The sequence below is a fragment of the Pteropus medius genome, unplaced genomic scaffold (genome assembly GCF_902729225.1).
Source record: "Pteropus medius unplaced genomic scaffold, Ma_sr-lr_union100, whole genome shotgun sequence".
Classification (NCBI taxonomy): Eukaryota; Metazoa; Chordata; class Mammalia; order Chiroptera; family Pteropodidae; genus Pteropus; species Pteropus medius.
In genome coordinates, this window is record NW_024342468.1 from 206,401 (window position 1) to 221,504 (window position 15,104).

The 15,104-nt window shown below is 51.4% G+C and overlaps 1 pseudogene; it reads left to right on the forward strand.

Moving 5' to 3' along the window:
• The first annotated feature begins 1,947 nt into the window (after positions 1–1,947).
• LOC120602764 (uncharacterized) lies at positions 1,948–2,064 on the forward strand (annotated as a pseudogene).
• The last annotated feature ends 13,040 nt before the right edge of the window (positions 2,065–15,104 follow it).

A 15,104-nucleotide genomic window follows, 5' to 3' on the forward strand; every position in this document is an offset into this window, starting at 1 on the left:
CATCAGCAGTCTGGTGTCCTGGAAGGCTAAAGTGCTCGAAATGTACCAAGTTCAGCGATTGTGTTCCATTAGGAAAGCTGCATGGTCATCACTGAAAGGACAGTCTGTGTGTTTAAGGAGGTGGGGGCGGGGCCGGTGCCCAGTCTATCTTCATAGCTCTTGCCCCGCCTCCCACCCTCCACCACATGTGCACACTTGGTCTCTGCCAGCTGCCCAAGTTCACTATTCAAGGACCCAGCTGGGCTGTTCCCAGCCCACCGAAGAGCTTGGGCTGGGGGTGGGGAGTTCTCTAGCCAGTATGCCTCCATCGATATCCCTGACCTCTCATGAAGCAGGAGACACTGTCTTTCCAGTGTCCCTCTCAAATGATGACCATCCATGATGTCCTACAGCCCCATGGTAGAGTTGGCTGGGGCACAGATGGCACATTGCAGGGCCTGGTCCAAGAGAGGACGTTGGGACATCATGGAGACTCAGCTTCTAGCTGGCTACAGCGACATGGTTTCCTGAGCCCCACTTTTGGCCCACTGGGGCCCAGCTGGGAGTTTTTAAGATGGGCTAATGCAAATGGTCCTGACAGATTCTCAGAGATTAATGGCCAGAAAGTGGCTTGACACTCGATTCCACAGGGGGTGCTGGCCCTGGGTCTGCATCTTGTGTGGGGAGGAAAGGGAAGTGAAAATAAACCATTCGGACAATGGGAATCCTCGCTGGCCTCTGTCCTGGGGGCCTTTCGGTAGCATCTACCTGGGAAGTTCCGGCCCTTTCCAGGAATCTCCCTTCGTGGGGGTCTTCACAGCCTGAGCGGTGGACGGGCCTACTCTTCTCATATTACAGCAGAGGGTTCAGGGGCAGCAGATAAGTGCGTAGGGGCAAGTTTTATGCCAAATTCTATGCTGTGCTTCGTCTAGGTCTTCAGTTGAGAGCGTAACAGCTGCCCACAAGGGGTTCACCGTCATGTAGAGGCCACTGCAGTTGCCACAAGTGAGGTAGTTGATAGGACAGAGAAATGGCTCTAAAAAGTTAAGCGTTGAGTGCCAACCATGGGCCAGACCCTATAAGTGCATTACAGTCAATCACTTTTTTTTTGAATGAATAAATTATAATTTATTTATACAATGGAATATTATAGCGCAAAGGAAACAAATGGACTACTATCCATATGCTACAACGTGGATGAATCACACATATTGAGCTAAAGAAGCCAGAGTACATACTGTATGGATCCATTTATACAGTGACAGAAGTCAGGACAGCAGCTACCTTTGGGGGTGTAATGGTTGGGAAAGAGCATGAGGGAGGCTTCTGGGGTACCGGTAATATTCCATATCTTAGTCTGGCAGGAATTACATGAGTGGATTCACCGTGTGAAAATTCACTGGTCTATGCACTTATGATGTGTGCATTTTTTCACGTATATGTCATAAATATGCTTTAAAGTTTAGTTTTAAATTTTGATGTTCTATATCGTTTCTCTTAAAAATGCGATCCACAGATCTGACACTCAGTCATGTGCAGATTCCTAGACTCCAACCCAAACACTGAATCAAATTGTCTGAGAGAGGAGGCACACGATTCTGCATTTAAACAAGCTCCCTGGATAAGTCATGTAGACTAAAATTTGAAAGCCACGATTGAGAAAAAATACTTTACATGATGAAAAAAAGTAGTTAAGAGTGGACTCTAGAGCCAAATGCCTAGGTTCAAATTCAGCCTCTGCTGGTTTTAATAGCAGTGTGACCTGGGGAAGGTATTCCAGCTCTCTGGGCCTCAGTTTCCGGAAATAGTAAAACAAGAATAATAGTATTTATCTCATATGGTTATCGTGAGGACTAAATGAATGAATATGTCTGTGAAGTGCTTAGAATAGCGCCCGGCACATAGTAAGCACTCTATAAATGCTGGGAAAAAAAAAAAAAGAAGCAAATTAAAAAAAAAAGATATACAGTCTACGGCCATGCCCCCTGAACAAGCCCGGTCCTGTCTGATCTCGGAAGCTAAGCAGGGTCGGGCTGGTTAGTACTTGGATGGGAGACCACCTAGGAAGACCAGGTGCTGTAGGTGTAAAAAGAAAAAAAAAATTTTTTTTAAATAAAAAAAGGATATATATATGGTACAATTCTATTTTTGTAAGAATATATAAATCTAGGTGAATTTATATACAATTTATATACAAACATACACATGCAAATAAATGACTGGAAAGATACACATTGGAGGGTTAACAGGATTATGTGATTATTATTTTTTTTTGTCTATCACCTAATTTCCTATAATGAAAAACTTCTCTATTAGGAATTACTTTTTAAAAGTTAGTAACTTACAGTTTATTTATTATGCCCATATTTCTTAAGGTCCTTTCAATATTACAGATAGATGGCACCATACTGTAGGGAAAAAACCCTCTAGAGCAAATTGCACAAGATATTGTACATTTATTAACATGAAAGAAAGCGAAGTGGTGTCTACTAAATAACTCAGGTACTGCAATAGGAACATACCCCAAAGTGACCAAGACCACATGGGAGTAGATACACTTCTGGACAACCTCCCTTGTTTTCAGTTGTCAAGAAGGGGATACCTTTCAATGGAAGTTCATTACCATTGTTATGGGAACCCACAGGCTCTTCCTGAATTGTCCACATTGGAATCAGTCAATCTATAGTTTCTGGAAACAAATATACTTTCAGGGACATGAGGTTTTCTTCCTTTCGGTCCTACCTAGGCTTTAAGCTTGAATGTACGTGGCTCTAAAAGTATATGCTGGTCCTGCTAGAGCCTCTGCTCTTGATTTCGGCTCCAGTGTGAGGACTGCCAACTCGGAACTTCAGTTCAACTCTCTTATGTTCCTCCACTATTTTTAGACAGAAATCTTGAATTATGCCAGCTCCTAAGGTCGGTCCACGTCATCAAACCTTAATAATGTACAAATATTTCTGAGTGTGCCTACTGGTAAAACACTGCCACTACATACTGCAAAAGCTAAGTATCAGCTTACAAATTTCAGATGGACTTCAGATGAATAAGCAAACAATAAAAACGTTAACGAGTGTGGCGAAGGTTCTTCAGTATTACCATAAATAGTAATGATGGTAAGCGGTATCTCATAATCAAACCTGTACCTGAGATGGGGCACTAAAGATAGAAGGTATGACTCCAGGTTTCAATTTACTATTTGGAGCACTTCTGTCAAAAATCTGTTTTCTTAAAGCATCTCGAACACAACACATCTTTCCTTAGGCTCCCAAATGCCTGCAGTATTCACATTAAGTCTTTTCATTGCTAATATCCATTTTCTTTTGATATTTTCATCAGTGGGGAATCGTTAAGAGCGAAGCCGGTCACTAACAGTCGACATTAGAAATAGTGTGACCCTTCGCTTCCGCCACGTGGTCCCGGGAACCGGAAATCCGGCTGCCCCGGGTCACGTGCTCAGCTGCCATATTGGTTCTGGTGGCAACCACACCCGGGGGAGGGTTCGCTACAACAGTGCTGCTTCTCTGGCCACAGGTTTCATCCTGGGAGGACGCTCGGTGCCATACGAGGGGAGGTGGGGTAGATGGACGCCTTGGCGCGGGAAGACGGCGTCAGAGCCAAGAGCAAGGGTGGCGGCGCCGCAAGCGTTGTGACAAGAGCATGTCTCCTGAAGGTGACGACTTCATTGGGCTCCAGCCAGTCATTATCTTAGATTCCGATTCCGTATTTGCAAATCCGCCTGTGCATTGAAATGTACGTATTACCCTAAAATGAATCCTCGCCGCGCTTTGGCCGTCATTGAAAGCAAAAAAATTTGAGATGCCCGCGCTCGGGTTCTTAGCTGACGCAAGGAAGACGACACTCTGCCGTCTTGTTTCAGCTCTCGTACCGTAAGCAAGTATCCTCGCGGGCTAGTGCCACATTTTTTTTGCATTTTTGTCTTTCCCGTTGGTGATGATTTTGCTGTTTAAAATGGCCCCAAGCCTAGTGCTGTCCTCTGTCCCTAAGGCCGTGATGTGCCTTAGAGAAAACATGCATGTGGGATAAGCTGTGTTCTGGCATGAGTCACAGAGCTGCTGGTGCTGAGTTCAATGTACTGAATCGACAACGTATGATAAATAAGATGTCTTAAGAAGCACACACCTAACAAGGTGATGTACTAACAGGTTGATGGAAAGGTGACCACGGGCTCGGGGAACCTAACCCTGTATTCTGAGTATATGCCGATTCGGGTCCACAGTGACTTTGGAGAACATAACTACTGCAAATGACGAGACTCCACTATGTCTTACCGTCCTCTGGGGGCCGCTGCTCTTGAGGCCCCTTTTAGGTTTGAACAGGTTTTCGCCAGAGTCAGACCGTGGCTCTGTAGGCGAGAGAGGCGGGGCTCAGACCTCAGTGTGACTGCAAGACCTGCCCACTCTGCCGCTCCCGTGGAAGGGACACCTAACTTGGTTCTAGGGTGACGTAGCAGGTTCAGCCCACCTAGGGCGGCAGCGTGGAAGGTCTAAATATGTGACTGCTCAAGCTTGGGTTTGAGTCCTGTCTCCACCACTCAACAGCTGTGGGACCTAAGGCAAGTTATTTAAGGCTCTGTGCCTTGGTTTCCTCGTCCACAGCATGGAGATAACTACCTCCCTGATCACCAGGGCTGAGGTAGGATTTAATGACATGTATATAAAGCACTTCGTGCTGGGCCCCGTAATGAGCACTCAGAGGATGGCAGCTCATGGTCATGATCGAGTCCAGGGTTTCTGACTGCTCTGGTGGCTTTTCTTTTCTTTTTTTCTTTTTCGTTTTTGCTCCACTATGAGCACCAAGGACAGACTAACATGACCTGAAAAAATGTCAGCCTCAGCATTGACCTTCTAGCTTCTCCTGGGTTCCCCACGGTCCCACGTTCAGCTCATTGGTCCCTTGAAGTCTTAGCAGCTAGGCCATGAATAAAGAACAGCCCCCAAAGGTAAGGTGAGGCAATTCTGAGAGAAGCCAGGACCCCCCCCCCCCCCAGCGCATGCACACACAGATGTGTGTGTGTGGGGGGGGTGACTTTGGCCAGCCACAGGGTGGATTGAGGCTGCCGGTTTCTGGCCCACAAGATAATACTTAAGGAAATCCTATTTTAAGCACATTGAAAAGGAGTGTGTGATCTTTCAGGTCTCTCCTTATACCAGATTCTCTGATCTCGACTTCCCTTCTCTGAGCAGGGACCTGGGTGCCCCACCTGTCCTAGCCGTCATTCACTGCAGCCATTCTGCTGAGTTCGCACCAAGCCCAGGAAGCCACATACCTTCCATTCACTGGGGTACAGTTGGATGCTCTCGGCTGCAGCTCTGTGTTTAAGAAAAGGATGACAATAAAGATTAGGTGGTGACAGAACCAGGGTACCAATTTTATTCTCGGTATTGATGTCGTCTCCCTAGGTCACCTGAGTGTCTGTGGTGAAAGATCCTTTCTCAACTCTGCATTTTCTTCAGTCAAGGGGAGAGAACAGTCACCTGGGGAGTCCAGAAACCTGGCTTTTGTTCCCTACTTGGATAACCGACTTCCTCTGTCACTTGAACAGGTCAATCTCTTCATCTCAGTTTGTCTTCCTCAAGAGTTGGACCACAGCAATGGTTTCCAGCTTGTGTTAGGCTGGGGTCAAGGGTTCCGCAGTTGTGTGATTCAGATTCCAATAAAATACATTAAATGTATTTAAACATTTTAAATTATAATTTCTTAAAAATGCCATTCACTCAAGTTTGCCGTATGCTACATGTCCATTTTTTTCAGTCTGCTTGCTAATATAACACTATCTTAACTATGTACCTTTATAGTAAGTCTTTCCTCTTTGTTATTTTTCAAGATTGCCTTGGCTATTCTCAGTCCTTTGCATTTCCACATAAATCTTAGAATCAGTTTCTCAATTTCCTCCTTCCCACAAAAATATTTTAAAATCTGCTGACATTTTGATTAGGATTACGTGGAACCTACTGGTCAATTTGAGAAGAGTCCACAACCTAGCAATATTCAGTCTTCTAATCCATGAACATGGTATATCCCTTCTTTTGTTTAGTTCTTTGATTTCTCTCTGTAATTTTAGGATATTTCAGTATCGTGGTCTTGCACATCTTTCTTTCCATTTATTCCTGGGTTTCTGATGTTTTGTTGTTATTGAAAATGGAACAGTTTAAATTTTATTTTTTTTGTCGTTGCTGTTGCTGGTTGTAGAAATAGAATTTACTTTTATATATTGACGTTGATTCCAGTGCCTTTACTTAAATTCCTTTTTAGTTCTAATAGCTTATAGAATCATGCGGATTTCCTATATTGAGAAGCATATAATTTATGAATAATGACGATGTCATTTTTTCCTTTCCAATCCTTGTGCTGTTTGTTTCTTTTTGCACTGGCCAAGAACACCAGTACCCTGTGGACTAAAAGTAGTGAGAGTAGGCATTCTGGTCTTGTCTGTAGTTCCAGAGGGAACACCTTTGATAATTCACCATTAATTAAGTTTGTAGTACATTTGTCGTCCACACCTTTTATCAAAAGATAGATAAGGAAGCTTTCTTCTGTTTCTGGTTTGCTACAAGTTTTATCATAAATGGGTGTTGAAGTTTTCAAATGCTTTTTCTGCATCCAGAGAGATCATCATATGATTTATCTCCTTTTTAAAAAAAAAAAAATAGTGATTACATTGATTGATTTTTCAAATGTTAAACTAGTCTTGCATTCCTAGAATAAACCTCACTTGGTTGTAATGTATTATCTATCCTTTTTTTATATCATTGGATCGATTCGCTAATACATATTTTTAGAAATTTTACACCTATATCCATGAGAACAATCGGTCTATACTTTATACCATAATTTGACCCATTGACGATCTGCAATGTGTCAGCTCTTGCTGTTAGCTCCACTCATTTCCGTCCAGGTATGCTGTCGCTGTTCACATTCCTGACGAGGAATGTTCTGGTTCTGGACTGGCCTTTGAATTCAGGCCTGTGTACAGATACCTGCGCCAGCCAAATTGCACCAAAAAAGTATATTATTCAGTTCACTACTGAATTCCATGCTTACTTAGATGCCATTGTGCACCTAACACCCACAGCTGACATTGCTGGAGCACCAGATGTGGCCACGGCACTGTGCTCAGCCCTCAGGAGACAGGGCAAAGTCACTTCTGCCTTCACTGAGCTTGCTGTTCCAAAGAGGGGCTTGTTTATGCCTGTCAGTGGTTTCTTAACAATTTCACTTTGAAATAAAAAGTTCTTCCTACACGTTCCTACACGTTCTCTTTGAATCTTTGAAATCATTTTTATTTTAAAGCGTATCTAAGATGACAAGGTAAGCGGTTCACATACAGTTGTCATTAATAACTGCTGATTGATTGTCTGAATCAGAGTCACACCCACACCGTACAGCTGATTCAGAAATAATGTAGATGCTGAGCCTCATGCGAAACCGCCATCTCCAAACTTCTCGTTTTGAATCCATCATCAGCCATACTACTGCCATTGACTGGCTGACTGTCTAGTAAGCGGATATGGTCAATGTGAACGTATAAATCTATTGCTATTTAAATGCCACCTATATCTGTTTTCTTTTGTTTTCTGCAGTTCGACTGTGTTATGCCTAGATGTGGTACTTTTATGTGTTTATTTTTTATTATTTTGTTTTTGTTTTGTTTAGGGGAGCTTTTAAAAAATGATTATTCTTTATCCTGTTTGGTGTTCTCTGAGCTTCCTGGATCTGTGGTTTGCTGCCTGTCATTCATTTTTGAAAGTTCTCAGCCATTATTACTTCAGATATTTCTTACACTCTGTCTCTCTTTCTTTTCCTGGTAGCCCAATGACACGTATGTCCCACCTTTTGATATTGTCCCACAGTTCTTGCCTCCCCTGTTGTTTCTTTCATTCATTTTTCTCTGTGTACTTCAGTTTGGGGAATTTGTGTTGCCCTGTCTTCAAGCTCACTGATTCTTAGCTGTGTCTGATCTACTGACAAGCCCATCAAAGGCATTTCTAGCATTTCCTCTGGATTCTTTCTGAGAGTTTCCATCTCTCTGTTTACATTACCCATCTGTTCTTGCACATTGCCCACTTTTTCAATTAGAGCCCTTAACACATTAATCATAGTTATTTAAAATTCCCTGTCTGATAATTCTAGCGTTAGAGTCATATCTGAGTCTGGTTCTAATCATTGCTTTGTTTCTTCAATTTTTTTTTTTTTTTTGCCTTTTAGCATACCTTGTAATTTTTTGTTGAAAGGTGAACATGTTGTATCAGATAATAGGAACCGAGGTAAATAGGCATTTAGTGTGAGGATGTATATTAATCTGCTTAGGAGTTAGGCTGAGTGTAATGTTTGCTGTAGCCGTAGGTGCCAGAGGCTTTAAAATTCTCTCATCTTTCTATTTCTTTTCTTTCTGTCTCTCGCTCTCTTTTGTTGTTGTTGTTGTTGTTTGGTTTTTGGTTTCCCCTCTTGACTTTGGGCTTTTCTGAGGACTTAGCCTTGCAGCTTTCAGCTGCAGTGCGCCATTGGCATACTGGAGCCCTGCTGGTGTGGCGGTGAGGGATGGGAGGTGGACAGCATGGTGGGCACCCTCTTTGTGAGGGCTGTTGGGAACAAGAGGACATTCTGATCAGCCGGAGAACAAGGATGCGAGGCTTTTCTCCTCGAAATCCCATGGAGAAGAATTTCACAGCTCCAGCTAACATCCTGAAGCTTGGCCTGGGCACTTTTCTGGCTTGCTCAGGGAACAGCAGCATCTTGGTGTTGGTCAGGGCTGGCACAGTGCAAGTTCTCAGTAGATACTGGCTGAATTAACTCGCCTTTAACTAAAGTGCCCAGGGACAAGAAGCTGCCATGGCAGAGCCGAGGTTGCAGGGCACGACTCGCCTTTGCTCCATGCTCTCAAGCTCCAGGTCCAGCCTGGTGCATTGTGGGTGTGCATTCAATAGTTGCATAATTAAAATAAAAAAACATGATCTGAGAGTCTGGAGTGTCTGGAAGCCTCCAGAATAAATGCAACTTGTGACTTACCAGACAATTGGAGCAGCATATTTCCCCATCATTGTAACTACAGCTAATGTAACTGGTCTTCCAATGAGTTTGTCTTCCCTGATTGCCCAGAGTCTGCCTCCAGACAGAGGAGGGGAGAGGTGGGAGTAGACGGGAGTAGGTACATGAGTCTAAAATTGAAAGTCTCCATTCAGCCCAGTTCAGCACACATTATCTGACACCTCTGCAGCACTGGGCTTGCGTGAGGGCAAGTGGATGTGAAGATGCAGCCGCCCAGGGATTTTCTTCTCTGGCTGTGGAGAGCCGGGGAAGGCATAGAAGAGAAGAGCACAGGCTTAAAGGGCATTCGTGACTGTCACCAGGCCTAAGTTTCCTCTGCTGTAAAATTGGGTGAATGTTGGGATATGGTTTGCAGACTTGCCATGAACTTGATAGTCACGTGTGTATGTGCTTGACCCAGCGCTTGGCAGGGGAGCAAAAAGGGGCTCTCGGAGAGCGGGAGCCATCACCAGTTTATCCTTAGTGTTGTTGACAGTTTTGGAACTAGGACCATAGTGATGGTAACGGTGTTACCGGTGAGGCATCTTGCAGTGTGGGTGGGATACATGCTGGAGGCAGGGAGGCCTAAGGGGTCTGAGGCCCTGCCGAGGGTCAGTGGGAGAGGAAGAAGGGCCTTGAGGGGGCCCAACCCCCTGCAATGGGTCCTTCTGGCTCTGACTTTTAGGTATGAGGACACATTGTTCCACTTGCCTGTGTCGCCTCTGGTAGGAACACTCGTGACTGTGACTCAGCCTCTCTTTCCATACCTTACTGGGCCCCAAGGTTTGGAGGCTCTGGACTGCCCTAGCCTGTTGGCTGTGTCAGCTCGATAAAGGGGCTGGAGGTTCAAGAAGCCACTTAGCTGGGACACAGAGGCTTGGTACCCAGAGGAGGTAGGCAAGTCCAGAGGCCTCATGGTCCTTCAGAGCCTGTTCACGTCATCATACCTCTATCCCCTGCATCATTCATTCATTGACTGAGCACCCGCTGTGTGCCAGGCCTCAGAGCTGGCCCCGGAGATCAGGACGATTCAAGCAATGTCCGTGTCCTTGAGAAGTTCCTGGTCCAGTCACCAGGCTGCTGAGATGGAGCCAGGACTGGACTCACATCCTTAGGTCTCCTGGGTCAGGGGTGTCTCCTGATAGGTTCGGGGGACCTATACATATGGGGCCAAGTGGTCTTTGGGGAGAGGACAGTAATAGGAATGACAGCCACAGGTATCTCTTCAGTATGAGCTCCTCATGAGGCACATCAGGCTTCCTGAGTCAAGCAAGGCTATGGTTCCCACTTTACAGTGAGGTTGAAGCCACTTGGACAAGAACCCTCAGAGAGGCTGGCCTAGGAGAAGCTGCCACCACCTCTGGTCTCAACTAGGGCACCCCTCCCCTGCCCCCCCCCCCCCCCCCCCCACACACCCCTGCACTCCTGGAAGCTGGTCTGAGAGGGCAAAGACTGGGTTTGTCCTGGTCACTCTGGTGCCAGAGCCTTGTACAGGGCCTGGCACGCAGTAGGTGCTCGATGAATATTTGTTGAAAAAAAGAACAGCCAGAGCCTCCAGGATTCCCTGAGAGGCAGGTGATGGTGTGGATGGCAGCAGAGTTAGGGTAGCACTCCCTGTCCCGACCCTCCCTCTGCTCTGGGGATGTGAGCAGCTGGAAGGACTAGCAGGTGCAAGGGCTGGGCGGCAGCAAGGCAGGATGCCTGAGCACTGGCGGATCCCTGCGTGGAATAAGACCAGGCAGGCGGGATGTGGGGTGGGAAGGGCATGCGAGTGCGTGGAGGGCTTTTTTCTGGCTGCCGCCAGGCTCAGGATGACAGAGGCCAGAGGGCCTGAAGAAAGAGGGGCAGGGAGGGGAGCTGCCCATCTCCCACCTCCCACCCAGCCTCCCTCCGTCCTTCCTGCCTGCTTTCCCCCTCCCCAACACCCCAGTCTCTGTGTCTGAAGCGCCCCCATTCCCCCCTCTCTCTGCCCCTTGGCCACTTCTCTCTCAAAAGTCTCCCCAGGTCTCTCTGAGAATCCCTGCCTCAGCTTCCTTCATCTTCCGTGTCCTTGTGTCTCCACCTCTTAGACTCTGATTTCCATCTGGATCCTTCCATCTCACGCTCGCTTTGCCCCAGTCTCCCTCCCTCTCCGCCCCCTCTGCCTCCAGAAGGCCGTGCCTCCGTCTCCCGCTTGCCGTATCTCTTCTGGAGCCTGAGCTTCCTCGAGCGTCTCTCTTCGTCCCGCCTTATTGATCTGCCGGGACTTCGGCGCTGGCTTCGCGGAGCCTGGGTCCCGGGCGTGGGGGACGAGATGGGGATGGGGTTCCCGAGACGCAGAGGAGGGGACACCCCTCCCTCAGCTACCAGAGAGACTCGCGTGCCAGTCACCTGCCGGCCCAGGCGCCGGCTCCAAGCGGATGGGCCCGACGTGGGCGCCCCAGGGCGCGCCTTTGTCTCTCCCGGGCCTCGAAGGCTAATTAGATTGAGGGAGGGCACTGTCCCCATTCACGGCTGTGCGGCCGCCTCTCCGCCCGTCGCCCCGCGGAGCCCGCCCGAGTCACGTCCATCGGAGCGACTTCAGAGGCCCGCACCCCCAGCCCACCTCTGCAGCCGGCGCGCCCTTGTACGCGCCCGCTGGGGGCGCGCTGGGATCCGGAACCGTCCCGCGAGAATCGGGGGGGGGGTCCCATGGGCCCCACGCGAGGAAGGGATTTCCCTAGGCCAGGGCGGGAATGGGACCAGAAAAATTGAGACTCAGGCAGCAAGAGAATAATAGGAGGAAGCCGAAAGAATGAGAGCGAGCCGGAGAGGGGGCCGGAGCGCAAGCGAGGAGAGGGCGCGAGGAAGGAGTGCGGGCAGCGGGAAGGAGCCAGACGCCGATGTGGGGAGCGCGACGGCGGCAGCGAGCGAGCGGAGGAGGGAATCGGAGGGAGGAGACTGGGCCCGGCTAGCGGCCGAGAAGGGGCGGGGGTGCCCGGCGGGAGAAACAGGAGGGCAGGAAGAGCCGCAGCCGGACTCTCGGACGGCGGGACGCAGGGACAGCGCAGGGGCCCCGCTCCTGCCGCGGGGCTGGGGCGCAGGGGGCTGGGGGCCCGGGTAGGGGGTCGGGGCGCGGCGCGTCCACATTCTTCGCCTTTTCTTCCTCGGGCTCATTCCGACCGATCGATACCTGCGCGGGACCCGCCCCCGCCGCTAATATCTTTTTAATGAGTTCGCGGGGCTTAGAGCGAGCGCGATCTGCCCTCCAGGGTGGATTTTCCCCTGGCAGATGTTTTGGGAGGAGGAGGCGTGCGCGGCCCCGGGAGGGGGGCACAAATCTCTCTCTCTTCAAGGGGCGAGAGCAGAAGACTTTCTTCTAAAGTTCAAAAGAAAGACGAGCTTTCACTCGGCCCCCAAAAATGTATTTCCCAGAGGACAATGGGCTCCTTTCTGCGCCTCCGAGGGCCGGCGGGGCGGGAGGAGCGGGGACCTGTGCGCCTTGGCCTCGCCGGCCGACTCGCGCCCTTTTCCACCCCAGAGCCGAGAACACGGCCTCCGCTTCCAACGCCCTACCGAAGCGCGTGTCCGGACCTGCGCGCACCTGCCGGAACGAAAGTGCCCGGCGGGCCGGGCCTCGGGGCCTGGGGAGCCCCGCACCCTATGCCTCCGGCCTCACGGGTGCGGCGATCTGCCCCAAGGGGCGAGCATTGTTGCCTCGAGGGAAGGTAGAACTGGACTCGGCTTAGGCCTCGGCCCTCGTTCTCTCCGCGCTCCGCCCTGCTCCGGGCAACAAGTAGAAATCAGCGGGCCCTGGCCGGCCGCTGCACTCAGTCCCTCTTCACCTGCTGGGGCCCGGCCACCCCTCCCCGTGCCCCTCTGTTACTCCCCACCCCGCCCGTGTTCCCCAGTCCGTGAGTCCTTCGGCCTGCGGCAGCCTCCCTCTCTTCACTCCCGTGGTCTCCGGGAGAAGGGGGAGCCGGGCCACGAGGGTGACCTCCGAAGAGCCGCAGCCGATTGATTCGTTCCGCCTGGAGCCCGGGCCGCCTGAATGGGGGCCCGGGCGGCGGCGGCGGCAGCGGCGGCGGCGGGGATAAAGATGTTCCCTCTGCAAGGGGGAGGGGGCGCGGGACGGGAAGCGGGGCCATTCACTCCTGGCCCGGCCCCTCGGGAAGCCGCGCCGAAGAAAGAGGGCCGGGGCCTATTCAAGCCCTACGAGCCGCCCACAATGGACCGATATACTGGGGGCCTCTCTATTAACGCCCATGAATATTAAAGAGATCGCAGAGCAGCGGCCCGAGGGCGCGAGGGGCGGCGGCGCCTGCGAGCTCGGCCCGGCCCGGGCTGGCGGAGGGGGCCTCGACACCCGTACCCTCCGCGCCTGGGCCCCGCGGAAGACAACACGGTTCATCCTCGGGGGAAGCCCGCAACGCGCAATGTTTTCCCTCGCGATCTCAGCGCGATCTCAGCTCAGGGGTCCTCAATTCTAATGGGTCCTGAGACTGGTGCGCTTCCTATAGGTAGTACCCCTTTTCCCTGGGGCGCGGCCCAGGTGGGTCTAGGGCTAGACCAGAAGCACGAAATCTGAGTGCGCAGTTGGAGGCGCGCGGGGACAGCCGGCCCACGAGCCGGGAGGCTGTTCGCTCTGTGTCCACCTGTCCCCCAGCACTGCTCCCTCGGGTTGCGGGTCTCCAGGAAAGGAATAGGGCTCCCTGGCCCCGGTCACAGCCCTCGGTCCTTTCTCCTGACTTTCGGTGGGGTCAGGACACATGCTGCGCCCCACAGGGCTTTTCTTGGTAGGGCGTGGCCCGGGAATTGGCAGAATCCTCAGAACTTTCAGAGGAAAGTGACCTGACCCAAAGGCGGACAAGGCAGGAAGGAACTTGGGTTCACAAAGTCCAACCCAAACCATTGCACAGACAGGGACACTGCGACCCAGAGAAGAGAAGGGGCGCCCCAAGCAGCTCTCATCCCCCCTGGTCTGCCAGAGGCGCTGCGGTTGGCTGCGGGGCCTGGGAGCTGAGCTCGCGGCTCCCGGCAGCGCTCCGCGATGTCGTCTTTTCCGCACCGGGCGCATTTTCTCCTCCACCAACTCTTCGTAGAAGCCAAGGCCCGGGCGCCGGTGAGGCCCCCGTGCCCGGACTCCGTCAGTCCCCTCGCTCAAGCCAGAGCCAGTGCGGCTCGCTGGAGGCGTTTGGAAGAGATGCTAACCCGCGGGCTGCGCGCTCTCCTCCGCAGCGCTGCCCTCTGCTGGCGTCGGCCCGAAGGTCGCGCCTTCTGCCCAGCGCAGCCTCCCCGGTCATCGGCCTCGAGGTTGATGGGTCGGAGAGACCTTATTCTACAACCAGGATACGATCCTGGAATGTCGGAGATCACTGACGCCCAGCCAGCGTGCAGAGGCCGGGACCCAGGGCTACCGGGTGTAAGGCTGACTTAGCAAAGGCCAGGCCCCCCGCGGAGTTTTTTGCTAAGGGGCATGAGGACAGTGACAGTGACTCCTCCTGGGAAGACCAGTTCCCCTGCCCCTCCACCAAAGTCTCCACCCTGCGGAGAAGGCCTGGAAAGCGGGCTTCCTCCAGCTACGCTGTGAGCCCAACCCACACCTCCAATGGCCAGAAAACCCGGTTCTGTTAACGAAATCTTAAATTTCAGGGAGGGGGGACAATGACTGAGGAGGTCCGCAGGTGGGGGAAGTGTCCCCATGCCCGTCTCCCGTGTCTAGGGCTGGAGCCAGGGATCTGAGGCTAGACCCGGGAGGCGGCAAAAAACGGTGGCCTTCCCGCGTTGGCTGCGGGCTCAGCAGCTGTCTCCGGAGAGACCGCGCTGGCACTGGAGCGCCTTGGAACCTCGTGCAGAAAGTCTCCTGGCGGGATGGGGTGGGGGGCAGGGGACTAGGGAGGAAGGAAGAGAAGAAGAGGGAGGGCAGAAGAGAAAAGGCTAGGGGGCGAGAAATGCAGGAGGCAGCGGTCTTCCCTGGATCGTTACGGAGGGAAGGAGCGGGAGGCCGGAGCCTTGAGCCCAGCGCAGACGGTGGCCTGGGCGGGGGCTGCCCGCAGATGGGTAGGGCGTCGCTTTGGGGCACGGCAGCTCTCACGGCCCGGGGACCCCTTTATATCCCCTCC